Source organism: Astatotilapia calliptera, chromosome 4 (assembly GCF_964374335.1).
Source record: "Astatotilapia calliptera chromosome 4, fAstCal68.1, whole genome shotgun sequence".
NCBI lineage: Eukaryota > Metazoa > Chordata > Actinopteri > Cichliformes > Cichlidae > Astatotilapia > Astatotilapia calliptera.
The window spans coordinates 12,479,841-12,503,510 of NC_137425.1; the positions used below are offsets into that span (position 1 = coordinate 12,479,841).

The window sequence follows — 23,670 nt, forward strand, 5'->3', positions numbered from 1 at the left end:
CGTTTTCAGTGGGAGAAATGTTTCATCACGTATCCAAGTGACTTCTTCAGTCTCAGCTAACTGCAGGTTTCCCCAACCTTATAAACAGTACATTTGCACAAAAACTGAAACTAGCCCACTGAATGAACAATGGGCTGGGAGGTCATGGCCATCGGTCACCAACCATTGATCAAAGATCAGTGATCTTTGAGTACCATTCATAGATAGTTTGGGAATGTCTGCAATCACAGCATTGTAAGATGTAAGTGACCCCATTGTGTATAGCAGCAGAGCCTTACATGTGAAAGAACCTCAGTTTGAGATCAGGAGAAGATGCAGTCCTTGCCTCAGGGTTGTCACAAGCTACTGTACTCATTTTTTTTTGGCCCCAAGGATGGATAAATAGGAGGGTTGTGTCAGGAAAGGCATCTGGTGCTAAATCTGTGCCAAAGCAAACATGTGGATCCCTCTGCTGTGGCAATCTCTTGAGAAATAAGGGATCAGCTTTGAGTTTTCTTTCTTTCTATTTGCCAGAAACAGAGTTCTAATTTTAAAACAATGCAAAAAAAAATGTTTTTCTTCCTTAGTGTGACCAATGTTATATTTCTAATCACTAATTGTTTCCTCATTCGTAGTGCATTGCTCATTATCTTTGTTTATTAGAATCTGTCTTGTAGGCCCCATGACAAGTAGGCCTAACAAAGGGCTTGTTTTTTATAATTAGTTATGGACATTTTTGATTTTTCAGAAAACAGAAAACTTCTCTGTAGTGACATTTGAGGTTGTCATGGTGTTTTGAAGGTTAGACTTCATCCCTTGTCTTATGAACGTCACAGATGATGGCACAGACTGGAGTAAAGCCCCAGGGGATAAAGCGTGACATCAAGCATTATATCCAAAAGTTGGCCAAACTGTTTTCTCTCTCTTGCTCTTTCTCTCCTACACACACACACACACACACACACACACACACACACACACACACACACACACACACACACACACACACACACACACACACACACACACAAAAACAGTGCATGCGGCAGGAACTTTGGACGTGACTCGAAATAGCATGTAGCTTGTACAGTGCTCAGGACAGGCTGACAGCCAATTATCAACATCTTTGTCTCCACAGAATTCCTTTTTATATACATCCTCAATTCCAGTTCTGGACTTGAAAAGGAGACCATTTTTCTAGAGAGTGATTTCCTCCAATATCTCATCTCTCGGTGTCTCTGTGTGTTTTAACAGGCAGGCAGGCACTCCCATGGGGTTACAGTCTTGCAAGCTTTCCAGCTCCTGCCTACAAAGTGAGGAGGAATGCAAACCGTCTTGTGGCTGCTGCTGTATGTGCGAGGACTGGAGATATTGCTCTGACCATTGCTGTGACATCTGCTGCCAGATGTGTATGGATGTGTGCACTGGCCTCTGTCCTGCAGACTGCAGCTATTCCTTCTGCTATATCTGCCTTACATTTGTACAGAACTGTCTTGGTTTTTTCCAGCAAACAAACAGAAGCATAACGGAGACAGAGTAAGTATAATGGTGATAATTCAACTGTAATAATTCTTACCTGTGCATTTACTTCAGTTTCCTTAAATTTAACTTGGATGTTTTATCTGTTGTAGAACCAGTAGCAAGTCCACAACAGCATGCCAAGCGATTGTCTGACAAACCAAATGCAAAAAACTGACTTAGAGAAAAAGAAAATGAAAAAGAAAGCTTTACAAGGTAAGTTTCAGTTAGGAACGGATAATTTATTTTATTTGCTAATTTTGCTAATAAGAGGATTGTCCAAGGCAATGTTAAGTGTGCTGCACTTTTTATTTGAGGTATTTTATCTGTCTTGAAATTTTACCCAAGGGTCCTAGTAATTAGATTTACTATAACATAATACCCCAATCCTTATCACCACCAAAAAGAGTTGGTACACTATGTAGAAAGTAATTATTTGCAAAATGTATTTATGCCAGTAACTAATTGAAACTAGTACAAAGAAAAGATACCGAATGCTGAAACAGAGACCTTTTCTTTTTAAAAGGTCTAGATCTTATTTTGAGTTTGGTGACAGCAACACATTTTCGAGAAGCTGAGACAGGGCACATATAGCACTGTGTTGCATCACCCCTTCTTTAACACTCTGTGTTTGGGAACTGAGGAGACTAATAGCTGTAGTTATTAGGCTGTTTTTCCCATCTTTGCTTGAAATAGAGTTTCAGTTGTTCCACTGTTGAGGCCTCCTTTGTTGAATTTTTCATTTTATAATGCAGCAAAGTGTGAATTCCAAAGAGGCCACTTTAGCACTCTCTGTTTGGCATTGTTTTGCTGAGATAAGCAACAGATTCTCTGATGGAGAGACTTTGTAGCAACACACACTTGCATATCGAGATTCAACAAACTGTGTTTACTGACAGTGTTCCTGAGTTCATGCAGTGATTTCCACCGCAGGGTCACAGAGAGAGAGAGAGAGTGGTGGTGGTGGTGGGGGTAATAACAACAATAACAATCAAACAGTCACTTCACAAAGTATTTACATTTTTCCCAGTAAAGTCTTTTTCTTATGTCCAAAACATGACATTTAGTCCAGATTTGAGCTCATCATGAATGGCTTAGACCTCACAGGGTGAACTACAAACACTGAAATGGTTCAGATCAGGTCTGTTTACAGTATGTTAGCTGTCTGTTCGTAGTCAGTCAATATCAAAGTCAAAATTCCTATTTCTAGTCTTTATTTACCTGAGAAAGATTTGTACATTGCTGAAAAGTCTCAAATCCTGCACCTATTCATTTAGAGATTGTGGATATATGCATAAAACCAGTTTCACTTCCATATGTTTGACTCAAAAATATAAAATTAAATGCACCAATCATTTGTAATTAAAACTGAACCTAAAAATTAAAAACCATACCTAATTTAAATTTGGAGAGACCCCGCGATTGTCTTTTTGGATAGTGCCATTACTTTCCCACAATGGGCCAGGTAGGTTTCGTCAGGGAAACATGTAAGTGTGACAAAACAAAACTCCCCAAAAAAATACTTTCACACTTTTGGATCGACTCAGATCACTTGGAACATAAACGGTTGCAAAGAGGGACAGTTGTTATTGAAACCAGGGGCGCCACCAAGGGGGGGCACTGGCCACCCCCTAAAATTTGCTGGCCCCTCCAGTGGGCCCCCCTGGGAAGATTGTCCTATGTCAGCAGTGTTGGGAAGGTTACTTTTAAAATGTATTCCATTACAGAATACAGAATACATACCCCAAAATGTATTCTGTAACGTATTCCGTTACGTTACTCAATGACAGTAACATATTCTGAATACTTTGGATTACTTAATATATTATCATGCTTTTTACAACAACGTGAATGTACTATTGATGTGTGATGTATTACTATTACTGAAGGTCCGCGACTCCGAACTGTAGTAAAGGGACCTCTGGCTAATACAACGGGGTCCCTGTCGGCTCGTAGCCGAAAAATAGCTTTACTTTGTTGTGTGGGTCAACTTTGCTAGCAGAGACAGAGAGAGGCGTTGAAAGGCTGCTCCAACGGAACTTATTGTTTCGGAGGAAAACACGAACACAGTGTACAGTCGAGTCTTAATAGCTTACTTACAACTGGGCTCGTCAGGCACTCTTCTTGGCTGCAGTGGTTATTATTATATTTACATGCTTCCAGCTCCCGTTTTTCCTCGATGACAACTCGTACCTTTCTCTCCCTCCTCGCTCACAGACCCATAACGTGTATGGCAGTCCATTCTCCCTGCAACACGGACTACACTGCCCATGATGCTACATTCTTTAGAGCTATGCTTGTAGCATTCTGCCTGTTAGCTTAGCACAACAACAACAACGAAAAGGCGCTCTCTCACCCAGGAAACACACAGTCGCAGAGAGAGAGAGCGTCGCCCTGTAACCATGGCAACCGTAACGCTGCCGCCTGGAACAACAGCACGTAGCTGTCAAACAAAACCCAAACAGTCCTGACCCGCGACAAAATGAAACAGGAAAGTACCGCAGTGTAATCCATTTATTTCAACAAAGTAACTGTATTCTGAATACCACCTTTTTAAACGGTAACTGTAACGGAATACAGTTACTCATATTTTGTATTTTAAATACGTAACGGCGGTACATGTATTCCGTTACTCCCCAACACTGTATGTCAGTAATAATTCTAATAAACGTGGCCACAAGAGAGAGGAAAAAACACCCTACAATGAAACACTAACTTGTTATTTATTACTGCTTAACCCTTTAAAACCGGTCAGAGAGGGCACACTCTTTTTTTTGTAACTATTTTTAAATCCCTGTAGAACCAGAACCACGTAAGCTAGCGCAATCATTTTTTTTGCATATGAAACCGGAGGAGTTGTACTTACATCTTATGCCATCAGCTTGACCTAGGTCACGGTTTCCTTACACATATGGCTTTGCAAAAATAGCATAAAAAGCACTTGCAGCATCAAAAACATATTCCAGAAACACGCTTTGCCGAACCGATCAGCTGTTCAAAACACTTCCCACGTTGGAATAGACGTCAGCACAAACTATCGCATGTCCGCCATTACGGGGCCTTATAAGCCTATACGGGTGTTTTTTAAAAGTCATGTTTGACTCTATCCTTTTCTGTATAGTTTCTGGGATGCTTAGAACTCAAATTGCACTGCTGGAAATAGTTTATTTTGATGCACATGCTGGGTTTTTTTTGCAAATTTGGATTATAATATTTATTTTAGTTTTTCCTGCAGTATATAAAAATTGGTGTATCTCAAAAATAAAACTATGAAGACACTCAAAATATATTTCCTGTTGTTGTAAACTATTTTGTGCAACTTTTTTGTATTTTATTTTTGAGGGATAAACCTCTTAAACTAGAAATTTATGTAAAAAAAAACAAAACAAAAAACAAAACAAAACAAAAGCCCACAAACAATTTTCATTTTCTTTGTAGTTTATTGCACTTATTTGCAATTTATGTAGTTACTATGGACATACATATATTCAGTGTTGGGGAGTAACGGAATACATGTACCGCCGTTACGTATTTAAAATACAAAATATGAGTAACTGTATTCTGTTACAGTTACTGTTTAAAAAGGTGGTATTTAGAATACAGTTACTTTGTTAAAATAAATTGATTACACTGCGGTACTTCCCTGTTTCATATTATGGCGGGTCAGGACTGTTTGGGTTTTGTTTGACAGCTACATTATGTTGTTCCAGGTGGCAGCGTTACGGTTGCCATGGTTACAGTGTGACGCCCTCTCTCTCTCTCTGTGTTTCCTGGGTGAGAGAGCGCCTTTTTGTTGTTGTTGTTGTGCTAAGCTAACAGGCAGAATGCTACAGGTATAGCTCTAAAGAATGTAGCATCATAGGCAGTGTAGTCTGTGCTGCAGGGAGAATGGACTGCCATACTCGTTATGTGTCTGTGAGCGAGGGAGGGAGAAAAAGGAAAAGTACGAGTTGTCATTGAGCAAAAACGGGAGCTGGAAGCATGTAAATATAATAATAACCACTGCAGCCAAGAAGAGTGCCTGACGAGCCCAGTTGTAAGTAAGCTATTAAGACTCAACTGTACGCTGTGTTCGTGTTTTCCTCCGAAACAATAAGTTCCGTTGGAGCAGTCTTTCAACGCCTCTCTCTGTCTCTCGCAAGAAAAGTTGACCCAGACAATAAAGTAAAGCTATTTTTCGGCTACGAGCCCGACACGGAACCCGACGTATTAGCCAGAGGTCCCTTTACCACAGTTCGGAGCCAGGAACCTTCAGTAACAGTAATAAATCACAGCAATAGTACATTCACGTAGTTATAAACAGCATGATAATATATTAAGTAATCCAAAGTATTCAGAATACGTTACTCTCATTGAGTAACGTAACGGAATACTTTACAGAATACATTTTGGGGCATGTATTCTGTAATCTGTAATGGAATACATTTTAAAAGTAACCTTCCCAACACTGCATATATTACAATTTGGGCTATAACGGTTGTATTGATGTATAGCAACTTGAAATGCTCTCAAAAATGGGACTACAGCATGTAAAAATGTAAAGATAAGCTCTGGCGGACTTGGTTCTATGGTAGGTCTTAAAGGGTTAAAATAGATATGGATTTCAAAATCTTATTTGGTTTTCATATGTACCTACTTTCAGTGAACTTTAATAGCTGGAATTAACTAGGCAAATAAGTCTTTTCTCTTTCTCTCTTTTGCCATATTTTCCAAGTAACCTATATTTGACAACAGCATAATAAAAATGGAAAATTTTATTTATTTATTCCTTTTAGTTTATTTGGTGTACCACCCCAATATTTTTAGTGACCCAAATATGACCACTCCTATAAAAAATAATAAATAAATAAATTCTGGAGGCATCACTGATTGAAACTTGAATCCTATTACTATATGAGTAAAACTGGTTTTAGGTTTTAATCCTGGGTGACTGAGGTTGAGGAGGTGTAGTGAGTCATCCACTAATCAAAAGGCTGGCGGTTCAATTACTGTCGTGTCAGCAGAGGTGGGAAGTAACGAAGACTGTACTTAAGTACAATTTTCATGTGTCTTTGCCTGAGTAGTTGTTTTTCGGACAACATTTTGCTTTTACTTCCTGCATTTTTAAACAAACATTGGTATTTTCAACTCCTTACATTTTCAAAACAGGCTTGTTACTTTAGGTTCAGCTCTAGCTTTTATACTCAGGAGTTAAAGTGGTCTGGACGGAGTGCAGGTGTTGTGTTTGCGGCACTTCAGAATCTAGCTATTGCTGCAGAGGAGGAGGAAATGTACGGAAGAGGATTAGGGCCACTGGGGAGGAAAAAAGTGAGGGCATTTTTTTCTCTCTCCAGAATTCTGAGGAAAAAGGTCAGGTTGAAGTTAGAATTCTGGGAAATTATAAAAAAGAAAGATGTCCCCAATTTTTTTTCCAGTGGCCCTAATCATCTTCCGTAGAAGGAAGTATGAAAGGAGTGACGTTTTTCAGTGGCAGGTAATTTCAACATTTCTATCACCTCAACAAATATCAGCAAACGCACAAACTGTTTGTGTGCAGTTTGTCACACAGTGTGTTGCTAGCTAAAGGTCCAGCTGCTGTATTTCACAGGGAGACAAAAGAAAAGAGAAAAGTTCACTCTGAGATGGAGAAAAATATAAGAAAAGACAGGCAGGAGAAGAAGAGAGGTTAGATTTAAAGGTAAGGGCACCTCAGTGACACTTGATGAAGTGAAATAAAATTTTTAGATGTAATAATTTTTTAATCACATGCTTGTATATGGTGTGTTTTGATAAATTATGTATTTTCATATTGGGAAACATCCTGCAAAATAATTTCAGCTACACAAACTTTTTTGTTATTGAAATGTTGCATGAAAATACTAGATAGTTTTGCCCCAGATAAACAAACAAGTTACTTTACAATAATGTGCTGAAATCACAGTAAAACATTATGCTGGACTGCTGCACAGTACCTCTGGTGATCACTGTAAGAGGCAGGTTACATCAAGTGTGGCAGAGATTAATTTGCATTTAACTTTATATCAACTGTATACTGTCTAGTGTAAAGACAGTATAAACAGTATAGTGTCAGTGCAGGAGATGGACATCAGTCAAGCTGGACTCATCTTACTGATTAAGTGTGCAGGCAAAGTCACCCTTTACAACAGAACATAGTTTTTTGTTTTTTTTCCTATCTACATAACAGATTGAAGCTTTCAGGTGAATTGGAATTTAGATTGGAATAATATTTGCATTCTCATGTACTAATATTGTTTTATATCATATTATATTATTATAGCGCAAAGTTCAGTTATCTTTTTACAAAAATGGTTAGTAGAATTGTCCTTCACAGTGCTACTTCCCCCCCCCCCAAATAAAATACAATAAAAACAGCACAGTTACTGTGTGCAGTCCCAAATTTAGTTACATATTTTCATTACAAGGAGCTACTTTTTACTTTCTTACTTTGAGTACATTTCAGAGCCTGCACTTTTTTACTTTTACTTGAGTAAAAAAGTAGCTTCAGTACTTCAACCTTTACTGGAGTATTTTTAAACATGGATATCTATCCTTCCACTTAAGTACAGAAAGTCTGTACGTTTGCCATCTCGGCTCTTCAAGGCCATATAAAATTGTCCTCGGGGAAGTCGAACCCTACGTTACCCCGAATGCCTTCTTTCACTGTGTAAGAGATAAATAAACTGCTTGAGGTGCATAGAATAAGACTGTACAAATGGGTGAATCATGGTGTGAAAGTGCTTTGAGTGGTCAATATAAGTAGTTTTCCATTTACCAATTTGGAACAGTTTTTAAAATGGGAAGGAATGGCACGAAAGAATGGTGGGAGAGAGATCCAGGATGTGATTGAGTTGTGCTTGAGGGGAAAATTTGGCATGTAATATGATGTGAGACTGGTCTCAAACATGCAGGTTGTATGCAAAATCAAATAAGCCATTCAGTACACATAAAACAATGCATCAATTTGAATACAACAATAATAGAGACAGCAGAGAACACTGCATGTGTGATTAGAAAAGATGCCAAGAAGCAGTATTTATGCTAAACACTCGGTCGAAAAGGATGAGCAGAGTTAAAACATAGATCATCCTTATCACTCTCATTTAGAAAAAAAAAAAAAAACATAGATCATCTCTTTGGAGAAGCATTGCTATAAACTGCAAGGTAAAACTGACTCAAAGCACTGAATGTGAAGCTGATTGATATGCTGATAAAACTGCGGTGGTATGTTACCTTATTTGATAATTGAAGTCAAACATAAGCTTTTTAGCTTCCAATGGACTCTGCAGTTATGCCTAATATTGCTAACTTAATAACATTACACATTTCTTACAAAAGTCTATCAAACAAGAGTTGTTCCTGAGCAGTATAAAGTGAGTACTTTTCCATGTTTATACTGTTTATACTTGTTAAGTACCGTAAATTCCATCTTGCCAGTAATAAACGGCTGAGAGAATGAACGTTCTGTTAGCTTGACCCGCAGTACACCCTGCACAAAACTGAGTGGTCAGAGAAATGTTATTTTGTTCTTTAAATCAGATTGATTGACATGCATGTATTGAAGAGTGATGGCTTCCTCCCCCACCAGCTGTTAAACCAAGCAACAGGCTACAGATCTGAGGCAGAAATAAGAAACGCTGAAACCTTGACAACAGGTATACATTTAAAAAATAAAAAAAAGCATCTAGCGATTGTTTGCATATGCATTCATGTGCGAATTTGTAAGTGGTTTATGTGGGAGGTCGAACTATGGGGAATTATTTATTTTCTCAGTTAGATATTGAATAGAATCTATAAATCTTCATAAAGGACAAATGATGTAACATAAGATAAAAGGCCAGGACTCTCACAAGAAGTGTTTCCTTCTTCTTATTTATTTTTTTGTGAACAGCAGCCCTGACAACGAGCTTAGCATTATCTCTACCATCACGTCTGAACAAAAGAGCTCTCTGAACAAAAGTGATATTTTGTTCTGAGAGCTTTCCTCCTCCTGGGTCACACCCATGTGTTATCAGAGACTGTAATTTGGACTCATGTCACCACGGGTTGTTTTTTTTTTTTTGTTTTGTTTTTTTTTTTTTCTTTTTGTTGCAGATCAGTTCATGTGGAGAGATTCATTTCTTTTGTGACTGGATGTTCGATTTACAGAGGATTTTTCTTTTTTTTTTCTTTTTTTCCCCAGCTCAGTCAATATAGGCTTTGAGAGTCAAACAGAATCCCTAACATCATCACAGCCTAAGTGTTGCATTTTTCACATGAGAGATAAACTGTAGAAATAGCCTCATATCTGCAATATTACCCTTCTCTGCCTACTTCGGAGCGCTTCTTAGATGCTGGCAAGATTGTTTTGCACTTTGAGGCAAACAAAAATATAATTTGGTTTCACACACTGTACAATCTCATATCTCTGTGCGAGATAAGGGCGCCTGAGGCCACCAGGTGCTGTTTGCTTCTGCTGAATTAGACCTTTTTATTATCTTCCACAAAACTGCGAGTTTATGGAAATGTTTAGGAATTGTGAGTGAGCCATGTCAAGCAGCAAAAAGAAGCCTAGAGTAAGGCCTCATGAGGAAAAGCTAACATCACACAATATAATGGGCTGCACTGTGTACCCGGCTTTACTCATATCTTTTCTCGTTTCATCCTCCTCTCTGCCCCTCTGGATAAAGCATGCAGGCTAAGTTTGCTCTTTAAACTCACTTTTCCCTACGGGATGTTTGTAAAAGTAACTCCTAACAGTCTGAAACATTTGAGAATCTAAGTCGGAATAAGCTAATGAGTTATGTGTTAAGATCATAAAGATGTTCAAATTGCTGCCTTTGAGAAGATTCTTTGGTAAATCTAATTTCTTATTCACCATCATTGCCTGTCAGGAAAACTATAAAAAAAACACTGGCAAGCTTAAAATTCATTCGGTTTGGCGTAGGGCTGAAACATGGGCAAGAACTAATTATTTCTTTGTGTGGATCTTGATCATTTTTTAAATTGCCAAATACTCTTAGTGAATGATTGTGCTCTTCTAAGCTTTTTTGAATCTTCTTCTCGTTCTTCCTCTTTTATTTTTCTGCCCTGTGATGATCTTTAAATATCTTATTGTTTGCAAATAGTAGAATGTGTCTACACAACATGGTAGCAGTGATAGAAAGTGAGGTTGAGCCCACAAATGACTGAGGATCTACCTCGGAGATGTGCAGCAGGAAGAAATTTTAAGATCTTGTGATTTATTTTTTTTTCTCTCACCTTTGCTGTCTTCCTTCTTCCTCCCTCTGTCTTATCTCTTTGTGGCTGAGCACATTTCTCTCACCCCACCCGTCTATGTTCTCTTCTCATGAATTGCATTGCTTTTACTGAAAGTCTTCTGGTTGGGAGTGGAGAAAGGCATTGTGTGCTGCTGTCAGTCAACTAGATTACAGCTCTAGAGGATCCTCATTGTTCAGACTCCAAAAATAAGTAGATGGCGCCTAACTTTGCTGGCCAGATATATCTGAAGATGTCTGTGTTTTTCCCCATATTGGAAGGCTGTGAAACAAAAAAGTCAACATGAAAAACAGAATTGGATGAGTAAATTTGATTTTGATTCAGCAAAGCTGTTATGATGCATTCCAGCCTGAGATACGGACAGATCCTCGACTCTAATAAGCAGAAGATAATTAGGCGCATGTAATCTAAACCTTCAGGCATTTTCTGTTTTGCTATCCATCAAACAGTTGGTTCTCTGTTCACTTGTCCACACTGACTAAGCTTTCACCTTATAGCTGACCCCTCCTTAACTGAGAGATGCCTATTACTTCTGTGAAAACCCTTCATTCATCCTTAGTACCACAGATGCACAAGGCTTACTGCCTGGAAAGGGATCTCAGCTGATAAAAGATTATTGCTCCTAATCTGTCCAAATCAAACCCTCTGCCCATCACAAAGCTTAGTTAGAATAAAAAAAAATAAAAAATAAGCCCTTTAAAGTACTGGCGTCCTCTTTTCACTCACAAAATTGTTTGGATGGTTTGGGTCTGGACATGCAGCTTTGAGCATTAGAAATTCTTCAGAGCGCAGCGTCACCTGGTAAATCTCCTATTATGATATGAAGTGAGTAGTGGCTTTAAAAGTTGAAAAAAGGGCCAGTGGTGTGTTTTCAAGCTCACTTGCAAGAGAGTAGTGCACAGACCTTCTCTCTTTACCTTCCTGCTGTGTGCCAGGTTTTGAGATTCCATAGATGTACAGGTGAGACTTTCTGAAGATGGGCATGGGCAGCTGGTAGGAGGGGGGCGATGAGTTTTTTTTTCTTTTTTTTTTCCTGCTGAAATTGGATTTTATTTTTGTCCACTCCGAGACCTCCATCTTATCCTGCAACCCAGTCCTCCCACTCAATTTCCATCTCACCGTGTGAAAATTGGAGCGATATAAAGATGTGAGCTTCAGATTGAGAAGACAGTCAGCGATGGTAATAAGGAGGGCAAGGGAATGGCAAAAGATAGAGACAGTGAGATATAGGGGAAAGCGTGAGATCGAGGCCAGACAAGGTAGCAGCACACAGATTTCTGGATTTCCAGAGCACAGCAGCAAATGTCTGGACCAGATTTTTTTATGATAGCTTTTACTCGAGTGGGGAAACACACTCTGTTGCTGGCACACTCAGCGAAAGGATTTCCTTCAAAATAGAAACAACTAAAAATATATTTATCTGTGTATAAAAAATATATTCATAAGAAATTAGCAGTGTAAAAATGATCAGTTAATTAATAGTAAGCCTGACTGACATAACAGTTTTTTTGGGTTTTTTTTGTTCTGTTTTTTTTGGCCACTTGAAATTCAAAACGTGGACAAAACCAAACACAGACGACCCCCACCTTTTACTACTACCCCTTCTCCCCCTCGTTTCATTTGGACAGAGTGAGCAAGAGAGACACTATCTCATTAATGTGACAGAGACATTGCTCATTTTGGATGCATAACACACAGTGATTTGATAACAGGGCGGTCAAACAAAATCGCTTTACTTCAAATGCATTCCCAATCCTATTTTAACAATAGAACGTATTTAACAGATTCACCAGCTTGCTTAAAAAGAAGAGGAAACCATTAGCTTAAAACTAAAGAGTGGAATCAATTAATAGAACCCAGCCATAATAGTGTGTTGGGATGGTTTGTGCGCAGTTACTTTGCATTCATAATGTATAGGCTGACAGCCCATTAGACACTATTAAAAGGAAATCAGATTCTGGCCTTCCTCCAAAGCCATTAGCCAGTGGGGTCAGCCTGAAGACAAACCGGTAATTGACCAATAGATTCAGGTAAATTGTTGGTCCCTGAGAGAAACAACAATTTTGTTAATTGCATTTTTAACAGCGGATGAAGGGATTACAGGTGCATAATAGCAATGACAGTGCTGTAATGGACCCAGCAATTAGACAGTACTATTACTTACATTTCTGTAAACACATCTCCCCTTAGCACTAATGCAAACATCAAAGTAATGAAAAACTGTTGTGGCAAATTCTGATTCTGCATCGGAAGAAGTCAAGAGCCTTAAAAGGTGAGCAGAATAAAACACATAGATAGTAAAGAAGGCCTAGTTATGAGTTTTACATGAATGAACAGGCAGTTTGCTTGCTAGATATAAAATGTAATTTCACTGGATGGCAACAAAACCTCAGGAGCTAACTGTCAGTCACACTAATGGACAATAACAGTAAGGTCAATGCTTGTTATGGTGTATTGTGTGTGAGTGTGTGTGTGTGTGTGTGCGCACATGTGCAAAGAGTCTTTTACTTTTCACGGTTGTGTCTGACATTAGCCTGTTAGGTATGAACAGATAACCATTCTTGACCATGATATGGTCAAGCTTCTTGCAAATCATTGTCAAGGATCAAGGTCCCATTAATCTGTCTGAGCAGACACACTCATGAGCAATATTTGTAGTGCCAGTGTGCATTTAAACCACAGTGTTCTCTGTGCTTAATTCACCTTTTGTTGGAAAAAATTTTCCATGAATAAAAATGTACCGTTATTGCCATTAAACAGAATCAAGCAGAGCCCCTGAAGAAATGCATTCATAAGTACTCCTTTCAGATAAACTGTAACAAAGGATAACTGATTGTTGCACCAACATTTATTAGGACACTGGATAAATGTGTGGCACTTTCTTTCAGTCCCTGAGGTTTACATATGTTATACACATCCACTAACTGCTACAGACTGGGGTTTTTCTAAATGAGTGTGTTGGCTTGGTGCTACAGGACTGATTACAAACTTGATCTCACATTAAAATACAGACTTGAATTTGATGAATGCAAGAGAACCCAGATAGCAGCTAAACAATTACTGGGTGCACTCTAATTTGCTTGCAGGCGGCATGCTCTGACTCCATACAGCCTAAGCCTCAACTCTCTGACCTTCCGTAGACAGACCCTCCTGGTCAAACATGGGTTAGCTGCCTGGCTGATAGGGAGGAGGAGGTGGGGGATGTAGACCCCTTCGCCCTGCAGGTATGACTTTCGACAGTGGAAGCGACCTGCTGCTTGGTTACAGTGATGAACGACTTTGCCTACCCTCTGATAATTGCTCACTCAGGGGCAGAGAGAGGTCCATTAATCAAAATGAGCTGAGGTACTGCAGCGCTCCACCACCTATGGCACACCTCAGCATGCCCAACAGCCTCCGGGGAAGACCTGGAGGCACTGTCTTCAAAAGAGTTAAGGTCAGGACAGTGTCATCCTGCAATGACAGCCACTGCCACTGTCTGATGGTGTACAATCTAACAAACTGAACAGAGAAGTCATGAGAGGAAGAGGGGAGGGTCCCATTAATTGATTTTCAATTGGAAGATTCTGTCAACCTTAACTTGAAACAAGTTGCTGCTGTGGGATTTTAATACCGCCTTTGTTGACACGTCAATAAAGAAAGGGTTAAGATGGGCTGGAGGGTCGCAGCCTTTTTTCTAGTATGACAAACTGAGGAAATACAGCAAAAATAAAGGCCTGTGGTTGATTTTTGCAATAACCGATTAGCTGGGATGTCTGTTTTGTCAATGGTGACAGTCATTTATTTTTTCTCCTAAAAAAAGAAATGGATGCAGGCTGATCGTTTTGCCTTAAGACTCAAATCTATTACTATTGTAAAGGGATAAGGAGACAACATTGCTCCCTAACTCAGATTGATGGGAACCATAGTATCTTATTTTTTTGGCTTTTTAGATGAAATTTAATTTGCACAGATGCAAGTTGTCAAGCTTTGATTTAACTTTTACTTTTCTTTGAGCCTTCTACGGGCGAGTACGTAGTTATGTTATATCTGTTTCCTCTCTGCTGTCATTATTCAGCACGAATGCAAAACAATTAAAGTTAATATTTTCTGTAGCAGAGTTAAAAATACACCTTATCAGTAAACTTGCATCTCTTAAGATGTTGTCAGCTATGACATGGCATCATCGGGCATGCGAGTCTGTTTACAAATGGCATCTTTCTTTTCTTTCTTTTTTTTTTAATCTTGTTATTTTTTTTAATCATTCATTTCAGTAAACATCATTTGCACTTCTAACTCTGAAGCTCTATGCTGACTTGTAAAGATTGTTATGAGAGGGTACTGTTTTTGTATGCATCGTATTTATCTTATCTGTGGGCCTTGGCATTGCCCTGCAGGATTTTGTTTATGCACAGTACAAAATCACCATAACCTTAACCATGACCTCAACCTTGAATCTTTATCAATAATAAAACCACGATGCATTTGGAAGGGGAAAAAAAAAAAGTCTGGCCGATCCACAAACCATTCTTCAAAATAATTGTTTTAATACATGAGTTGAGCAGATGTAGCAAAAATAATAAAACATCTCTTGAAGGTCAGAATTATAATTAATGTTATTAAGTTGAGAATGATGAAGTTCAATTGCCTTTTTAATGAACAGTCTTCTTGGGTCGTTAACAGGGTGTACTCGGGCCAGTAAGGTTAGACATACTAAGTTTAAAAGAACAGTTTTTCCAAAATTAATTTGAAGAAAAAAAGAAAAGAATAAATATCATTCCTTAACATGTAGCACTATTCAGCTATTATAGCTGCATTAATACAACCATTGCATGCTCAATAGCTCATAAGTGGCTCAATATTTTTATAACACTGTATCAAGTGAAAAGGAGAAAACAAAGGAGTCACTTAGAGTGATAAACACACAGAAAATCATCACCTGGGTCTGAAGCTGGCCTTGGCTTTATGGATCTTGAAAGTGAATTTCATCCAATGATTAGCTGCCAGTCCCAACAGCTTTACCGTTTCGGTTCAGTACTCTGCTTATAGCACTGTTTTTGACCACAGCAGCCCATGTGTTTTCATCAAACTAGCTCTGATAAACTCACAGTGCACATATCTACCCCAGAACCAAACAATTAAAGATCTGCTAGTGAACTTAGCGGAACATTTAGCACACAAAACTGTCAGATATTTTCCTCGGGAGCTAAAAGAATGAATATTGGATTTAGAAACACACTCTAAACAAAAGATAATATTTTAACTGTTGACTGTGTAAATAAGCAACTTTACTATACTTGCTTGAAGGGCGGTGATATACCATAGTTGTGTTTACAAGTTTTTCCACTGCCCACAAGTAGCTGAAAGTTGTTTTTATATATTTAATAAAATGGTAACACTGTGTTCTAGTTTTCACTGATAGCTCTAGTATTTATGGTGCAATATTTTTCCACTGATCATGAATGCAAGGTGAGGCGAACAGGGGTTAAGGTGAGCAGCAAATTGGAGACCATCACTCATGTCAAATGCAGTTATTAAACCTATGGCCCAGTGCTTACCGTAAATGCCAGTGTTTGATCTTATTATTTTAGGATGACGTGTGCTATGTAAATTATTACAACTATGTAAATCAGTTGGGATGGCATGGTGTTGCCCTGTCACCTTGGAGCAAGAAGGGTCTAGGTTTAAGTCTCTTGTTTATCTTTTTTTGTCTTTCTATTGCTTTTTTCCATGTCCCCCACTGTGCCTGCATGGATTTCCTTTGAGTGCTCCGGGTTAATTGTTGCTTTTAAATCAGCCACTTGTATGAATATGAAAGCGTGTTTCTTTGTTATCTTTGTTATAGATTGGTGCGCTGCATTTTGCCCTGTGTCATCTGGGAGAGGCTCCAGCCCCCTCTGAACATTAAGTTAGCTAAGTAGTTAAGAAAATGGATCATGAATGGATCATGAATGAATCAATTTAAACTGAGTATAAGTGTGAGTGGAAAGGGAACAGAACATTGTGGGAAGAAGCGGAAACTACTGTGGGTCTGTGTCACAGTGAAAATCAGAAACGGTGCCAAGGCCAAGGCTGCTGTATGGCAGCAATGACTGCAGGATAGTGCCTTTGAGTTTGTGGAAAGTTTTCAAGTTTACAAAATGTATCAAATTAATTTGAAGTGCAAACTGTATGAACAATATCTTGCCAAGTTAAGAACTCCCCAGATGAGGTAGGTGTATCATTTTCAAGGTCTACAATCAAGAGATGTTCTGATGAATAGAAATACAGATGGTTTACAACAAGGTGCAAACCACTGGTTACACTCAAGAACAGGAAGGGCAGACAGCATGTAAAACATTCAAGACAAAACTCAATGCAGAGACCCACAAACAAGCAGCAACTATAAGTGACTGTAGTTAAAGACCTGGCAAAGAATCTCAGGTAGGTAAACACGGCATATTGAGATCAGTGGGTCTTAGATAGTAGTCACTGACTTTCTTCCAGGCAGTAAAAGCAATCTTTGTATTTAAAATCATGATAGTTCGTTCACTTACTTTTGAACCTTGGAAAAATTTATTAAAATATACAAAAATGGCTATAATTCTTAAGCTTGTGCAAACTTTTTGTAAAGGCCCTTGAATCAAAGGTGAAAGTTTGAACTTCATTCACATCTTAAGTGTTTTATTTAAACTCCCCTGTGGCACTGCATAGATGCAAAATTACAAACGTAGCAAAACAAATTCAAACAAAACTGTCATTGATCTGCATTACATTTGATGTGGTCATGTTGTAGCTGAAAAAAATTTGCCTTGGAAATAAGCTGGGAGAAAGTGATGCAGAAACAATGAAGAAAGAATTTTGATTACTTTTTACAGTCAGACTGCTTTGCTGTTGCTTGATTATTGAACTCTACTTGCATATTTCTGTTAACATTGACAGTGAATAATGAAAGTGTTCGGAATGACTCTCACCCAGCTACCTGCCTCGACGACTCCTCTAGCTCCTTACTTCCGTAATGTGTTTTTAGAGGGTTCTGAGTTATTCCACATCACACAGCTGGTCATTAAATCTCACAATAAACTATTTCCATCATTTCTACACAATTTTCAGGCAGCCCCACCTATGTCACGGTCCAGTTTATTTGCTTTGTTTGTCACTGCTGTCCTGTCCTTTCCCTGTGTGTGTGTACACACATTGGCTATAACGAGAAGCAGGAGAGGGAGCCTTGGCATCATGGACTCACATTATTGTCCTTGCATCATATAGCCTATAGAGGTTTTATTCCGGTATTAGTTCTGCCCATCACATTAGACTGGACATCACCAAGGTGATTGGGACCTACAGAGTAAACGACCAGTAATGAATGCCGAGAGAAATATATGGCATGGTAACTTTCATTTAAAAAAAGGTCCTCTCCCAGCAGTGTGCTCAGTCAATCCATTTTACAGGTGTAAAGATGGAAGAACTGTGCTCTCACTCACACCACAGCTCATCTTCCAGACAGTTGCATGAATTAATAGCAGACTGGGGGCTCATAGTGCCACCTCAGTCTTCACTCACTATGAAGACAGGTACTGTGGGGCTGCCAGCGCTCCTGGTTTCAGCTGTCTTGCCCACAGGACATATTCAAGAAGCTTCCACCAGGCATGTCCATTCAGCCTTTGAAATAATTACAACTGTTCATTCAGCTTGCAAACAGGAAACCAAATCATTACCTTCACAGCATCTAATTAATTTGCTGTTAGACAAGAAGACCTACCTTTTAACTCTCTAAATATCCATTTTTATTTCACTTTGGCCAAAGATGCAATGATAATTCCTTTCAAGAGTGTTCGGTTGTTCTGTTATGCTCTGTTTAATGCTCTGTTTAATGTTCAGTAGTACGCTATAGCAATAAAGTGATTGATCTTTTTGTTGTATGCCAGATATACCACTGTTGCCTCTCTGTCAGGCACCAGTACCTTAACTGCATGTATAGACAGAACCTGAGAATTAGTCAAAAAGAGTGATGGTGTGTTCAAGGTGAAAACTAACTCCTTAGCGTTTGCTCATCCGTCTTCCTTCTCTCATTCACAGGACTATGGTGCTCCATGAAAACCTGTTCTGCACTGCCAAAAAGCAGTCCTGTTGTTTAAAACTAATGAAGACCCAGCAGGCTCAACTGTCCTCAAGCTGTAATAAAGTACTTGGTAACACTTTCCTATGTGCTTCTTCTGTGGTGTGCAAGGGCAAATGTACAGCGTAGTAAATAGTATAAACCTCTTTTTTTTCTTTCTTTCTTTCTTTTTTTTTTTTAAATTCAGGGACCAATGTAATGCATTGGAAAATAACAAGTGGAAACAGTTTGCTGTTTTTTGTTGAATATATATATATTTGAGGTCTCTGAATTAGTTTGCCTGTGTAGAAGAAAGCAAGAACCACTATATATATATATATATATATATATATATATATATATATATATATATATATATATATATATATATCATAAAGCAAATGACTGAAAAGTATATCAGGTGTAAAGAAAAAAAACAAAAGCAAACGTGTCCAGCATGTAATAAGAGGTTGAATGTGCTGAAGAGCGAGGGCAGTATCTGTGTATCAGTAAGGAAAGTGGAATGGTTATCATTACATGCTCCTCTTATTTGCCAATGGCTGTGGATCTGTTCTCTGCAGCTGTAGATACACACACACACACAAGTGCACATAAACAAGAAAAATTGATTACCACCTCTTCCTGATTGCAGCCGCTCTGTCTTCTAAATCTAAATTGCAACTCCAGACACAAAAGCAGCCCGTGTACCTGAAGCACACTAAATCAATCTCCCCCCACTCTCCAGCTCCTGCACTGCCAAATAAAAAGTACAACCTTTTCCAGGGAAGTGCGAAGCCTCAGAACGTAAAATATGTCATATAATGTAAAATATGCCGCTTGCATGCTATGACCTTGTGGCTTTAAGGCTGGAGACCTTAAGTTTTCACAATCAAGACTCACAAATTTCCACAATGCAATAGCTAGACAAGACTTCAAGACATGCAGAGATTAAAAGGACAGCTTTCATCAAGTGTTTTATATTGATTGTCGTAAGACAGGTGATAAGTGGCATTCCTCATAGATACAGAGTTTAACTGTGGCTTCATATATTCTAACCACATCCCAAAAAACAATTGGACATAATTCGATCAGTAACCCTATCTGTGTAATTACACACTGACTTTAAACACTATTAATTTGAATTCTAAGCTTTTCAAGGGATACAATGCATTTTAAACAATGGCAAAACTTCTTAAAATTCAGTGATTAGACTCATTATCATATCAGCAGTTTCGAGAGTGCAGACCCTCTATGGAATAATTTAGACCCACATGCCAGGCTCGTGGTACAGACACAGAAGGCACGCCACTGCTGCCTCCCCCACTCTTTTCATTACATCTACCTGACATCTACCCTCATTCACACCTGCACTACAACACTTTCTCTTCACTGGCTTGCCAGTAACATTTGTCACATGTATCACAACCTCTTCTTTAATGCATCCTTATCAGTCACTCAGACAAGGCACTTAACATGAGAATGAATCTGAGACCTTGCCCTTAGCAGGGGCCATTATGTGTAATGGTTGTCAGCTGTTTGGAATGCATTCCCATGTCCCACTGAAATGATTTGTATCCTTGCCAAGTTTAGCATTCGAGTGTAAGCATGAACAGTCTCATCTTATTAAATACTGCCTACTGAAAAATGGGGCCATCTCAGTGGATATCTACAGTATTTGCTATTCTTAAAAATATTTTATAAGAAGCAACTCTACAAGATGCCACAGACAGAAAGAGAATATGATTATCTGTTATAGCCCTCTAAAGTTAGCCTTGCATGAAGCTGGATCAGTTCCTTCTTGGAAGATGGCTCATTATCAGCATCAACAAGGACAGTGCTCCGAGAAATCTTATGGCACTTCCTTCATTAAAATGGCAATTTGGCAACAAGTGTGAGATGTGTTCTCAGAAACCTTTTTAAATGAACCAAAAGTACTTACAAAGTGTCTTAGTAAGTAAGTAAGGAGTGAAAATGGTAGCAGACCCACATGTGTATCGCCGTCTTATGAAGTCATTTTGAGAAACAATTTCCATACAAAAAAACTCCAGAGGAGTTAACTAAGGAGTAAGGAGCTGTGTGTAATGAATTTAGATGGATAAATCTAAATACTGGGGCCACTTGATATGCAGCATCAGGCAGAGACACATCAGCTATGCAGCAGATAATTATTAACTTAAGCATATTAAATTCTCAAAAATTAATGGCTTGGAGCAGATAATCTCTCTCCACCAAATGTTATGTAGCACCGATAAGAAGCAGATGACCATCAGTTCATGGATATAGGCTTAAGGTGTGCAGTGAGTGTGGCTGAGAGGTGCAGCAGCACAAACTATGGGACCGGAGCTCAACAGTTAAGATGTAATTATGATATGAATACGAGCAGAGCAAGCTATCACATATTACTGTGAATTGAAATATTTCTCCAGAGCTTAACTGAATAGGGACTGTATGGTATGGAGAACAAGGTAAAGGTGACGCAAGAGTGACAAGAGACGTGCTGAGATTAATGGAAAGGATTACGTGTGCAAGAAAAAAGGCATTCCTTTAGCCAAAATAAGCACGGACAAGAGAGATCTGTTATTCTTCGCAGCGATATGAATTAACAGCCAGAATAACGATAAACTCAGCAAGTGCTGTAGAGTACATCTATCAAGTAGGTGGCAAAATAAATGCTGGTTTTGACACCACCAAAACCAAAAGCCTCGCCGCAAGCTGTTCTGCAGCAGAGCAATAACAGTCACAATGACTCAATCATCTTTTCTAATACTGCTCTCAGCACCAGTATGTATACAATTAAGTATTAAGCCTCTGGAGCTCACCCCAGCTGTCACAGGGTTGGAGGTAGGCTGCACCCTGGACAGATCGCCAATCTGTGGCAGGGCTGTGGAACATACAGTAAACACAGATACAGAAACAGTCTAGAAGTGATCTGGATAACACACTTTATAAAGGATGACTGAAAGATTTTTCAAATTAGTTTCCATTAAGCAGGTTTTTTTTAGAGTAAACTGTTTAGCTGGTCATTGTACTGCCATTGACTAGACTTGTGTGCCTTTTGTTTAGTTCTTTATTGAATTCTTACTTAGAAGTTCATTACTCAGCATTTTGTAAACTAATCATTGGTGTTGTTTGAAACTGTTAATAAAGTTCTATAAGGATACAAAGAGTAGCCAAGAACTATGATATGCGTGTACCTAGCTGTTACATGGGGATCATCTATAAATTTTCCGTGTCATTCCCATAAGTCCTTCTGATCTTAGAAAGCGCAGTAACCCTTTACCTTTACGTTCAAGTCTTGAATAAATAAAGTTGGGACATTGGTGTGTGCATTTTCTTTATCAGCAACCGATAAAGTCTAAAGTCCATCTTTTAATGCCTCAGTATTATTTTTTTTACAAGGGCCATAATAACAAACCTCCCCCCCACACACACACACACAAAAACACCATCTCCTTTTCTTAGTGTGCTTTGTTTGTTTCCACCCCGTGGACCCACTCGATCAATGTGATGCTGTTGCAATTATTACCATCAGCAACCATTTGGAATGATTGGATTTGCTCCAAAGGCTGAAAAATAGACTTAGGCTGTATCATATGGTTGACTTTGCACTGCTGTAAATCCGTAATTGGATAAATTGCAGGCTAAGAAAGCCATTTTCCTACAGGGGAGTGGGGAAAAAAAGGAAAAATGTGCCAATGTCAGTTCAGGTTTTTCTCCTCACAAAAATCATTACTGCATGAAATAGCCCTTATAGCACTGGGTCGCTGCATAAAATAATAGTGCGATCATGACATCAAAGCTGCTGTCTCATGTAGGACTAAGAAGTTTCTCGTTTTAAATGCTTAACCACACAGAGAGTTTAAAAAGCAAGCAGATTAGAATAGACAGTCAACATCGGTAAATCACTAGGGGGATAGATTCTCAGGCAGACTATTCTCAATGTTTTGCACACTACAGGTCCTTGGGGCTTTATAGTATTTGCACACTAAACAGAAGAATTTAAAGACTGGGGTTCAAGGCAATCTTCTTTTCCCAAATAAACTGAAAATCCTTCATTAATAAATTGTGAAGGAACAATAAGAAAAAGTTATGGAATGTGATTTCCCGCACACCACTTTGCAGAGCCAGAATACTACCCAAGAATTAATGTCCTCTCTTTCTTGGCACTATTTTCTAACATTCCGCAGGATAGCCTTCAATGTCATCAAATTATAAACTAAAATTTTACAAGCTGCTGGAATAATAAATTATGTTTATGAAGACTTAAGAAACCTAAGGTGAGGCATTAAAATGATAGCGGCGTCTTCTCCGATGAGAACACTTCAGGAAATAAGTAATACTAAATTTCTAGGTCTTGTCTGGTTATTCTGTGTGCCTTACTTCTTTGTGGTCACCCGAATACACTGACACTTTTCTTTTTTTCCCCCCAGCCTCATCCAGTCATTGATCAAATGAATTAAACATGGCTGGCAACTTCTGATTAATTTACCACAGCAATCTCCCATGAAACCTCACATAAATAGACAGATCCCCCCCTGATCATAACACGTGGCTACAGTATCGGAGGTACCGGGTATTTCAAAGTGGCAATAACCCAGGGATTGCTGCATTGATATTACACTTTAATGCAATCTCAGGAGCCAGTGAGCAGCCCAGTTTGATTGGATAATACTGGCACATTGAGCTCACAGGCATAAATCTTCATTCATATGTATAAATCACTCAAAATAGAGCAAGGGATTTGAGTCACAAATCCAAAAAAAAGCAATAACCATGAAGGAGGAAAAGTCCAGTACAACATATTTCTACATTCCACTGAGCAGTAACTGTAAAGGATTGGAAGGATCCCAGTAGTATAGAGA

The 23,670-nt window shown here is 38.7% G+C and overlaps 1 long non-coding RNA gene across 1 annotated transcript; it reads left to right on the plus strand.

Annotated features, from left to right (window-relative positions):
- The first annotated feature begins 998 nt into the window (after positions 1-998).
- On the plus strand, positions 999-18,913 carry LOC145428536 (uncharacterized). Its single transcript, XR_013908829.1, has 3 exons — positions 999-1,515; positions 1,611-1,713; positions 18,790-18,913. It is a non-coding gene; the product is annotated as an uncharacterized LOC145428536 (long non-coding RNA).
- Positions 18,914-23,670: the final 4,757 nt, after the last annotated feature.